This window comes from Callionymus lyra, chromosome 17 (genome assembly GCF_982586985.1).
Source record: "Callionymus lyra chromosome 17, fCalLyr1.hap1.1, whole genome shotgun sequence".
NCBI classification, from domain to species: domain Eukaryota; kingdom Metazoa; phylum Chordata; class Actinopteri; order Syngnathiformes; family Callionymidae; genus Callionymus; species Callionymus lyra.
Genome location: NC_141834.1, coordinates 17,908,955 through 17,921,071, shown reverse-complemented (window position 1 = coordinate 17,921,071; position 12,117 = coordinate 17,908,955). Strand labels below are relative to the sequence as shown.

Genomic DNA, 12,117 nt, shown 5'->3' with positions numbered 1-12,117 from the left:
TACTAAAATATTTGATATCCCAGAAGAAAATGTGATATTTTAACGTTTCAATGAAATACAATTACAAAATAAAAGGAATATATGAATAAAATAAATACCTTAAGTAGCACAATAAATGTTTTAATATGAAAAATCAGTCGGAAATATTTTAAACGTATTGAAAATAATCATTTAAATGACAAAATAAATGTTTCAAAACTATATACGTCTCAAAGACCAATTAAAATATATGAAATCACAGAAGAAAGTGTGATATTTTCACATATTTAATTAAATAAAAGTACAAAATAAAAGGAATATATGAATAAAATAAATAACTAAAATAGCAGAATAAATGTTTGAATATGGAAAAATATTAAAGACATATTGAAAACTATAATAAATATATATATTAAATGACAAAATAAGTATTTCAAAACTATATACATCTCAAAGAGACATTAAAATATATTAAATCACAGAAAAACATCTGATATTCAGACTTTCTAATGAAATAAAAGTACAAAACAAAATAAATATAAGAAGACAATAAATACCTAAAATAGCAAAATAAATATTTAAATATGAAAAAATCAGTCGAAAATATTTTTAACGTATTGAAAAAAATAATTAAAATGACAAAATAAATGTTTGAGAACTATATACGTCTTAAAGAGACATTAAAATATATAAACTCACAGTATATAATCGGATGTTTAGGCTTTTAAATTCAATGAAAGTGAAAAATAAAAGGAATGTATGAAGACAATAAATACCTAAAATAGCAGAATAAATATTGAAAATCAGACTAAATATTAAAAACTTATTTTTTTGAAGAATATATAAAATAACAAAATAAATATATCAAAACTATATTTAATTAATAAATATAAAAATAGATAATACAAGTATATTAAAAGCACTTAAAGGAATATATTAAAATAAAAAGATAAGGAAAACTAAACTTGTTTTAAAGATGATGAAATCTCTTAAAGTTTAAGAATAAAACCAAATATTTCTGATTTAAAAAATAATAATAATAATTTGAGATATTTGTTATTAAAATCTAATGAAACCAGAATACAAGGAAATTACATCGAGTAACACAGACAAATATTAAGTTATTTGAATCACATACTAAAGCATTTTAATATTCAATGAGACAATAACAAATACGAATAATGCTTTTAAATTTAAGACAGTTTAAGAAAATTTAAAACACTTATATAGACAGAGAATATCAGCAAAATAAGCTTCTTTAAAATGCATAAAATAAAATTGTGACAACATTTTTAAAGTCAGAGAAAACATGTATCATTTTTGTAAACGCTAGATGTGTGAAATGAAAAACCCAAACAAAAAATGACATAAATATCTTTCAAAATAAAAGCAATTACAAAAATAATCCTGATTAAACCAAGATTATGTTATAGGGTTATGTTGAACACGACATTATGTACAAGAACTACAAGTTTGAAATATTACTTCTTTTCAAAGCGTGTCAAACGCCATTACATTCTTCTTTTGCCTCTCACTCCTGTTGATGACTATAATCGAAAAGATGATAGAAGTCGATGATGATGATGATGATGATGATGATAATAAAGGCCAAAATCTTCAGTCTCTCATCGCGAACAAAGGCCAGTTTTCACTCCGAGGCTCTTCTTCTGAGGAGGACGAGCACTTATACGTCGCAGCAAATGCCTCCGAACCGGCGCTGAAAAGGCCACGAAACCTCTTCACTTCTGCCTAAAAGATCCTCCTTCTCTCCGCCACGTCGTCCGACTCACTCGCTCTTGTCGTTCCTGTCGGACGTCCTCGTCGTTGCTGATTGGATCAGTCGGTCGACCAATCGCTTCTCACCACTAGGTGCTGACATTTTGCTTGATTGCATCATGACATCAGTGGCTCCTTTTCTTCGACTTGAGTGAAATGCCACTTTTTTTTCCCCCCAATTTTTGTTGCAATCTTCTTTTCACACTCCTCGTCCTCCTCCTCCTCCTCCTCCTCCGTCTGGCGCCTCTTCCTCTTCCACCTGTTATCTGTGCATCACTAACAGGCTGTCAGCGTCTGCTCCGATCACTTCAGGTGTGTGAGCCGGTGATACCTGTGCTCGCCGTGATTTAATCTGTGCACGCCGGCGGACTCGCCAAATGAGGTGTGAAAGTAGCTCCTAGTTTCGCCGCAATCAGTCGCGCCCGAGATGAATGGATCCGCAGACGTCCATTAAACGTCCTCTTCACGGCTCGTCTCTGTCTGAGCAGACGTTTGACTCGCTCGGATGTCTGGGACTCGTACGTTTCGCTCCTGGACGTATAAGGAAATAATGATAGAAGACGGTAAGACTTGTGAAAGCGGTGAGTTCAACACGTCTGATTGAGTCCTCACAACTTTAGTTTCTCGACAGGCATTAAAAAAAAGAAAATCATGAGCGAGTCCCTCCGACTTTAGATTCTCTACCAGCACTTTTTACATTTGTGACACTGTTGAGTCCAACACATCTGAGCGAGTCCCTCAGAATATAGATTCTCGGCCAGCACTTTTTAAAGCCGTTACACTGTTGAGTCCAACACATCTGAGCGAGTCCCTCAGAATATAGATTCTCGGCCCGCACTTTTTAAAGACGTGACAATGTTGAGTCCAACACATCTGAGTGAGTCCATGTAACAAGTTTATTTTCATACTCGTGCCACTGTTGAGTCCTACACATCTGAGCGAGTCCCTCAGAATATAGATTCTCGGCCCGCACTTTTTAAAGCCGTGACAATGTTGAGTCCAACACATCTGAGTGAGTCCATGTAACAAGTTTCTTTTCATACTCGTGCCACTGTTGAGTCCAACACATCTGAGCGAGTCCCTCAGAATATAGATTCTCGGCCAGCACTTTTCATACTCATGACACTGTTGAGTCCAACACATCAAAGCAAGTCCTTGTTACTATATACTCAAATTACACTTTACAAATCCACGCCACTGTTGAGTCCAACACACCTGAGTGAGTCCATGTAACACGTTTCTTGACTGGCACTTTTGATACTCATGACACTGTTGAGTCCAACACATCTGAGTGTGTCCATGTAACAAGTTTCCTGACTGGCACTTTTCACATTCATGGCTCTGTTGAGTCCAACAAATCTTAGCGAGTCCCTGTGACTGTATTGTCTCAAATTACATTTTACAAAAGTTTTCAACAGGCGATTTTCACACTCATGGCTCTGTTGAGTCCAACACATCAAAGCAAGTCTTTCTAACAATATTTTCTCAATCACATTTTACAAATCCACGTCACTGTTGAGTCCAACACATCTGAGTGAATCCCTGTGACTATGTTGTCTCGAATTACATTTTACCAAAGTTTTTTCAACAGGCGCTTTTCACACTCACGGCTCTGTTGAGTCCAACAGGCATTAAAAAAAAGGTAAATCATGACACTGTTGAGTCCAACACATCTGAGCGAGTCCCTCCGACTATAGATTCTCGGCCAGCACTTTTTACAGTCGTGACACTGTTGAGTCCAACATATCAAAGCAAGTCCTTGTGACTATATTGTCTCAAATTACATCCTACAAATCCAAGTCACTGTTGAGTCCAACACATCTGAGTGAGTCCATGTGACAGGTTTTTCTTGACTGGCACTTTTCATACTCATGATACTGTTGAGTCCAACACATCTGAGCGAATCCCTCCGACTATAGATTCTCGGCCAGCACTTTTTAAAGCCGTGACACTGTTGAGTCCAACACATCAAAGCGAGTCCATGTGACAAATTTCTTGAGCAGCACTTTTCATACTCATGACACTGTTGAGTCCTACACATCTTAGCGAGTCCCTGATTGTATTGTCTCAAATTACATTTTACAAATTTATGCCACTGTTGAGTCCATGTGACAAAAGTTTTTCATCAGGCACTTTTCACACTCATGACTCTGTTGAGTCCAACACATCTAAGTGAGTCTGTTTGACTCACGTTTCTTGACGGGCACCGTTCACTCATGACTCTGTTGAGTCCAACACATCTAAGTGAGTCTGTTTGACTCACGTTTCTTGACGGACACCGTTCACTCATGACTCTGTTGAGTCCAACACATCTAAGTGAGTCTGTTTGACTCACGTTTCTTGACGGGCACCGTTCACTCATGACTCTGTTGAGTCCAACACATCTAAGTGAGTCTGTTTGACTCACGTTTCTTGACGGGCACCATTCACTCATGTCACTGTTGAGTCCAACAAATAATACCAAGTCCCTATGATTAGTTTTCTCGACGTGCATTTTACAATATGATGACACTGTTGAGTCCAACACATCTAAGTGAGTCTGTTTGACTCACGTTTCTTGACAGGCACCGTTCACTCATGTCACTGTTGAGTCCAACAAATAATACCAAGTCCCTATGATTAGTTTTCTCGACGTGCATTTTACAATATGATGACACTGTTGAGTCCAACACATCTAAGTGAGTCTGTTTGACTCACGTTTCTTGACGGGCACCGTTCACTCATGACTCTGTCGAGTCCAACACATCTAAGTGAGTCTGTTTGACTCACGTTTCTTGACAGGCACCGTTCACTCATGTCACTGTTGAGTCCAACAAATAATACCGAGTCCCTATGATTAGTTTTCTCGACGTGCATTTTACAATATGATGACACTGTTGAGTCCAACACATGTGAGTGAGTTTGCTTCACTTAACTTTCTCGACGGGCACGATTCAAATTCATGACACTGTTGTTAATTGTTTAAGCCCTTTGTGACCCCGGTCTAGAAAAGCACTCTACAAATATTACCTACTTATTTACTGTTGAGTCCAACACATCTGAGTGAGTCCACGTGACAAAAGTTTCTCGACAGGCACGATTCACACTCATGACACTGTTGAGTCTAACAAATCTGAACGAGTCCAGTGTAGTTTCAGCTAATAAACAAATAAACTAAAAGCAACATCGTGGTAAAAGAACATCAGGAAATACTTTCAAATTCTTAAATGAACCAAAATTCCATGAAGTGTTCGAAGTGAAACACGTCCTCGTCAGGAAACTCTCTTACAAATCTTTCACCTTCACACCGGAGTGAGGCGACTCACGGCTCACACTCCGAGACCGTTTTCGTTTTAATGAAGCCTTAGGGGGACACTTCACATTAGGGGCTTAATGTACCATTGTGTGAGGGGCCCGACTCCAGACCGATGCTCGCCGCCAAACAATCCCGACCCGCCTCTGAATTATGACTCCCGACTTCCTGCCCGGAATTATGCTTTTCTAAAATATCGAATGGAAAAGGTCGAAACGCAAGCTGTTCATTGTCTTGTCAGGCCGGGCGGGGGGGCCGGGCGGGCAGGGGGGCCCGACATCCCACCTCTGCAGGTATCAGCAAATGAGCCATAATTCATCTGCTTTAGTAGTTAAATTCCGGCCCTTTAGCTCCTGCTTGTAATTTATTGAAACACGCTGCTCACGAACGCAGGTTTAACAACGACCCGAGGATCTTTTTCCTGGACCTGTTCGAGCAGGAAAACTTTATTAAACAAGAAAAGAACAACATCCACATGTCGTCCGATTGAACCCGTTTAGACTTAGACGTAGCATATGTTGAAACCGTCTGCTACACTTTATTTCTCCAACAATGGCTTCCATCTCTGCAGCCGCTGTGATGTCTCCTCCTGGGAGATCCAGGTGCAGACGGGACTCTTTGAAATATATAATATCATAAGGAGCTCAGTTTTTCTGTCTGCGCTTCTACCCGCCCGGGACGTATTATCCTGGGAACATCTTGTAGAATCATTATCTTCCTATATTCCCCAGAGTGGGAGCTCCAGTGCCATGTTAGAGGGTTTATATATGTGACTTTGCTGCTAAACTTTTACCCGGGACTTCCTAAAGGGATCAACTGATAACTGGAGTGTGTTTTTTTTTTTTAAGAGCAACCGTTCTCAGCTGTAACGTAAAACATCATGGATGGTGCAGACAGTGTGCGGTCAACATGTGGCTTTATTTATGACTTAACATCTTTATTTACAATATTATCCTTCTTTTTTTTACGTAAATTCATGAACAAAATCTATCTAGATAGATGGATACAATACATAGATATACCATAGATATGAAAACATACCGTAGATGCGATACCATATAAAGATAGGACACCATACCATGGATACCACACCATAGATACGATACTATACCATAGATACAATACCATACCATAGATACGATTCCATAAATACCATACCATACCACAGATACCATACCATACCACAGATACCATACCATAGATACCATACCATACCATGAATATGATACCATAAATACCATACCATAGATAGGATTCCATACCATACCATAGATACCATACCATACCATGAATATGATACCATAAATACCATACCATACCATAGATAGGATTCCATACCATACCATAGATACAATACCATAGATACCATACCATACCACAGATACGATTCCATAAATACCATACCATACCACAGATACCATACCATACCACAGATACCATACCATAGATACCATACCATACCACAGATACCATACCATACCACAGATACCATACCATAGATACCATACCACAGATACCATACCATAGATACCATACCATACCATGAATATGATACCATAAATACCATACCATAGATAGGATTCCATACCATACCATAGATACCATACCATACCATGAATATGATACCATAAATACCATACCATACCATTGATACCATACCATACCATAGATACGATTCCATACCATACCATAGATACGATTCCATACCATAGATACCATACCATTGATACCATACCATACCATAGATACGATTCCATACCATAGATACCATACCATCGATACCATACCATAGATATGATTCCATACCATAGATACTATACCATTGATACCATACCATAGATACGATTCCATACCAAAGATACCATACCATTGATACCATACCATAGATACGATTCCATACCATAGATACCATACCATTGATACCATACCATCGATACCATACCATAGATATGATTCCATACCATAGATACTATACCATTGATACCATACCATAGATATGATTCCATACCATAGATACTATACCATTGATACCATACCATAGATACGATTCCATACCATAGATACCATACCATCGATACCATACCATAGATACGATTCCATACCATATATACGATACCATACCATACCATAGATACCATACCATACTATAGATACAATAGGTAGTTCAACCTAGAGTTCATCTATTAAGTTCTTAATTTATCATGTTTTGTATGTATTTGTTATCCAACTTAATAGGGAAAAAAAACAAAAATATTTTTGACAAAAAATGTTTAAAGGTTCTTGATCTATTGCGATAAAATAAAAAATGCATTTTCAAACATTTCATTAAATAATGAAGGTGCTTTAATTTAAAAAAGTTGACCTGACAGACCTTAAAATATTCATTTTTTTTTATTTTTTATAAATGTCTGCTGCTTAAATATTAATTGCAAAATTCCTCAACATTTATAGAAAATATTTTTCGAATTATTTTGGAAAATGGTAACAAATTGATTTAATTCATCAACATTATTTATTTTCTAAATAATATTTTATTTCTTATTTTTGTTATTCTCCTGATCTTAGACCGAGCACTTGCAGCCATGCTACGTAGCATACTTTGCTAAGCTAATGTTAGCTTCACATTATAAAACTTTTCTCAGAGTAAATATATTTATTTTAATGTTTTTGCATGTTTTTTTAACGAGGCACGGCAATAAAATAAACACCGTTATTAAACTTAATGTGAATCGTAGATGTTGACCTTGTAGCTCTTAGCGCTGCCGTTAGCATCCGCCCACCGCCGCGCCGATGCTCTCTGACAATACTACGAATCTAAAAACTTTTTCTTTGGTTATTCATTTCTAAACACGAGCGGCCGACGCTTAAACCACGATCAATATTACGATGTGTTCCTGCCAGAGCCAAGGCCAGGAAGTACTTATTACTTTTGTTCCTGAATAGACGGAAGTTTTTAGGAAAGAAAAAGAAAACATGAGCAGGTTTCGCCTTGACTCCGCTTTAGTGGCGAGAATAAAATACCTCTTTGTTCCCTGAACGCGGACTGACAGGCGTATTGACGCGAGGCCTCGCTCTCCTCCTGACTTTTAACGTTTAAAAACCCAAATATGTCGGCTTTGAAAAGAAGGGATGTGAGCGTGGAAGTGTCATCTCTCTCTCGCTCCGAGCCAAACCCACCTTTTATCTTCACCTTTTTTTGTTTTTCACGCGGTTCCTTTTCTTTGCCATCAGATTTGAGGGTTCGCTGATGTGCTTTGAGTCTGGTTAGATGGATCCTTTATGTCGGCGCTGATCCGGTGAAGATGAGAGGATCGTGTGTGTGTGTGTGTGTGTGTTTGTGTTTGTGTGTGTGAGAGAGTCTGACAAAAGTGACAAATAACCCGTGACCTTCGACCCTGAAAATGAAGATTCTCTTCTCCGGATCTAGTTATTTGAGACGCCGAATAATTGTGACTAATTGTGCCGTGCAATGATCGACCGATGAGACGCCGGCCGTCGCAAGATAAACGGGAAGTTTTGTAGATTAAAGACGATGTTTTCCGACTCCATGAAACTTTACAGTGTTTTATTGGAAATGTGTTTGTTCATTATTCAGTGAATTCTATTTTTTAAATAATTATACTGAATTTACCTTCGGGTCACCTTGACCCAGAGACAACACAAGGGATAACACACACACATTTGTTTTCAGGCCTTCGGGTCAGCTTGACCCAGAGACAACACAAGGGATAACACACACACATTTGTTTTCAGGCCTTCGGGTCAGCTTGACCCAGGGACAACACAAGGGATACCACAAACACATTTGTTTTTGGGTCAGCTTGACCCAGAGACAACACAAGCGATATCACAAACCTGGAAGCGCTATACAAATAAAAATTACTTACTTACTTACATTTTTTTGGGAAGCACGGGTCAACTTGACCCAGAGACAACACAAGGGATACCACAAACACTTTTTTTTCGGGTCACTTTGACCCTGAGACAACACAAGGGTTTAATCAACAATTAACATGCAAATATTCACATCAACATATTTACAGTCAATACATCTGTTAACATTTTTTTTTATTTGTTGAGCCCAAAAATATTGCAAATACAAATAGAGCTTCATCGACGTTCTTGTCGTGTTTATTGTGTTGACCTTAATTTGAGTTGTTTTTTTTCCTTTATTTAATCAAATTATTCAAAAGAAACTCACTATATTGTTGTACTTACAGGATCACAATATAACGTATCTTTGTACACGTATCGTATCACCAGGTTTTTGTCGATACACTAGTAAAAAAACATATTGAATTTATGTTGTTACTCCGGTTTCCTCCAACTGTCCAAAAACATACCAATGTCCCTGGAAAGGAAATTTCCTTTGACGTGTGCATTGTATTTCCATGTGTCTCTGTGTCCCCCGCCTCTCGCCCTAACTAGCTGGGACAGGCTTATGCTTGGAACACGTCTTATTGCCCTGGTGTACTTGATTTTGACGAACCTGATCCGTCAGATTGATCTCTGGATAAACGACACTGACTCTCCAACACAACTTCACACATGTTTCATCAAATATTTTAATTGACGGCCACAAGCAAGAAACTTTTTTTCTTTTTTTTTCTTTTTTTTTCCCTCCGTCTCCAATCAAGCCTCATTTTCCAACCAAATTAATTCTTTGTAATTCGGAGCTTCTAGTGGTCGACCCCCCCGCGGCGCCGGTGCCAGAGTGTGCTCGTGGAAGCACTCGTACAATGGATGTTAATGAGAAGACGGACGGCAATCAGCACATTCTTGTAGGAAATCATTAAATCATTTCTTCCACTCCTCTCTTTTTTCTCTGCCACGGTGATTAGCATGTTAATGATAGCAGTCCTGATTATGACCTGACATCTGTGGCCTCTCCACGTTTATTTTTATTTTTTATTACTTCTACACACTCACAATTAATGCTTAAATACACGCACTTTTACACGTGTGTTTTACACTTTTGAAGACACAACACTGCAGCTCAAGCACTAACGTTATCACTCTCTGACACTTTTGTCTCTTTCAATTCAAGATGCATTTTTTTAAGACCCTCAAATTCAAGGGATCTTGAAATAAAGCAATTTGTATCCATCGATTTTTCTCATGTCGCGTCCCGGGTCTGCCCCTGGGACTCCTCCCGGGTACACAGGAGACGTCCTTTGGCTGGATCAGATCACTGGTGGAAGGTCTGACCATGAATAGATCTGAAAGTAAGAACCAGAATTTTTAAGGTTGATCCTGAAAGAAACTGGCAGCCAGTGAAGAGTTTTAAGGATCGTAGAAATGTGAGTTCTTCTACTAGAGCAGGTCAGAATTCACGGTGCAGAGTTTTGTATGAACTGCAGGCGAGACAGATCCTTCTTGTTTAGACATGAAAACAAACTGTTGTCCAGGCGAGAAGACACAAACGAATCACTACTTTTTTTTTTACACTAGAATTAACTCCTTATTTAAATGTGTATTAATTAATTTGAACTACTGTAATTAAGGTAAGGTAAGGTAAGGTAAAACTTTATTGATCCCTCAGGAGGTCTCCTTCGGGAAATTGTTTTTTACCAATAGCCAGCAATTTTTCATAAACAATAAAAAATAATACATAAAAAATAAAATAAGAAGAAGGACATAAAGAGGAAGAACAAGATGACACAATCTAAGTCTAAAGATAAAGATAAAGAACATAGATCAAAGAAAAACAACAAAGAAAAAAGGATACAAAGACTAACATGGAACAGAACATCCAGATACTCTCACTCCACTCCTGCCCCCGAACTCAGAATTGTACAATTTAATAGCCCGAGGAATAAATGAGTCCCTGAGTCTATTTGTTTTGCACCTGGGTAGGAGCATTCGTGCACTCATTCTGCTAATTGTTAATTAAGTGAAATATCCAGTGTTTTTTAAATTAATAAATAGAGAAGTTGTTTGTTTTTTAAGGTTTTATTTTGCTACTTCTACTTTAATATTTATTTACATCGTTTATACTCAAGAAAATAATTTAATTTGTGTTAAATGTCATAGTTACATGTCTGGTCTGTACTTTTTTTTGGTATATATGGTCATAAATGTAACTATGAAAATATCCATTTCATTCTTTTTTTTCATGGTTTTGTTTGTTCTTTTTTTTAAACAAGTTTATAATTTCACTTGCTACTTGTACTTTTATAAGAACAATTATTGATTTATTTATTTTCCAGCTATTTAGTTAAATCTTCAGTTTAAAAAAATCTGTTTATTTTTGTCTTTAAAATATGGATATTTTTTCTATGTATTCTTGTTTTGTAATGATTTTTTTTATACAAAAAATTTAACCTGGCTATAAATTCTACTTTTATTTACATAATTTACTCTAATTTCTATTAATTAATTAAAATTCCTGCTATTTAATGAAATTATCTGTATTATTTTAAAAAAAATAACAAGTTGTTTTTTGGGGGGGATTTCATTGCTTAAAGAGCTTCATATGGATAAATATTTAAGGTTTTGCTTTTTTCTATTATTTCATGAAGTTGTTTGATACTTTTGAATAATTATCTTAGTACTTATTATTGTATTAACATCAAATGTTAGCTAATAAATTAAGATTCCTGCGGTTTAGTGAAAGAATCAGTGTTTGTTAGTGTCAGTTAAAAAAAAATAATTCTGAGGATTTATTTGTGTCTAAAAATGTTTATAAAAAGTTCTTACAGGGCTTCACTTAATTTAATTTAAATAAAATGTAGATTTTTTTTCTTTATTCCTATTTATTCATGACGTTTTATCCTTATACCGTACTATTACATTTTATTCACATCATTTTTATCGAAGAAAATGTAAATTACTGATTGAGTAAACTCAATGCTACTCCGAGTACATTTTTTCCCTTCCACCAGTTTGGTTCTGCTCAAGGTTTCTGCCTGTCGAACGGAATTTTCTCCTCAAGCCTGTCAATCATCGTGATTCACTTCAACTCGTCTTTTGTGTTGTTCAAACTTTAAAATCTCTTGAGAAAACGTATCATTTGACACTTGAAATAAATTTCTTTTGCCTAATAACCTTCTCCAACCACAGGAGTTCGT

The 12,117-nt window shown here is 36.7% G+C and overlaps 1 protein-coding gene across 1 annotated transcript in view; it reads left to right on the top strand.

Moving 5' to 3' along the window:
• The window catches only part of cdkal1 (CDK5 regulatory subunit associated protein 1-like 1), a 289,248-nt gene that overhangs the window by 146,003 nt on the left and 131,128 nt on the right, over positions 1-12,117 (top strand). The gene's annotated exons all lie outside the window — the stretch shown is intronic.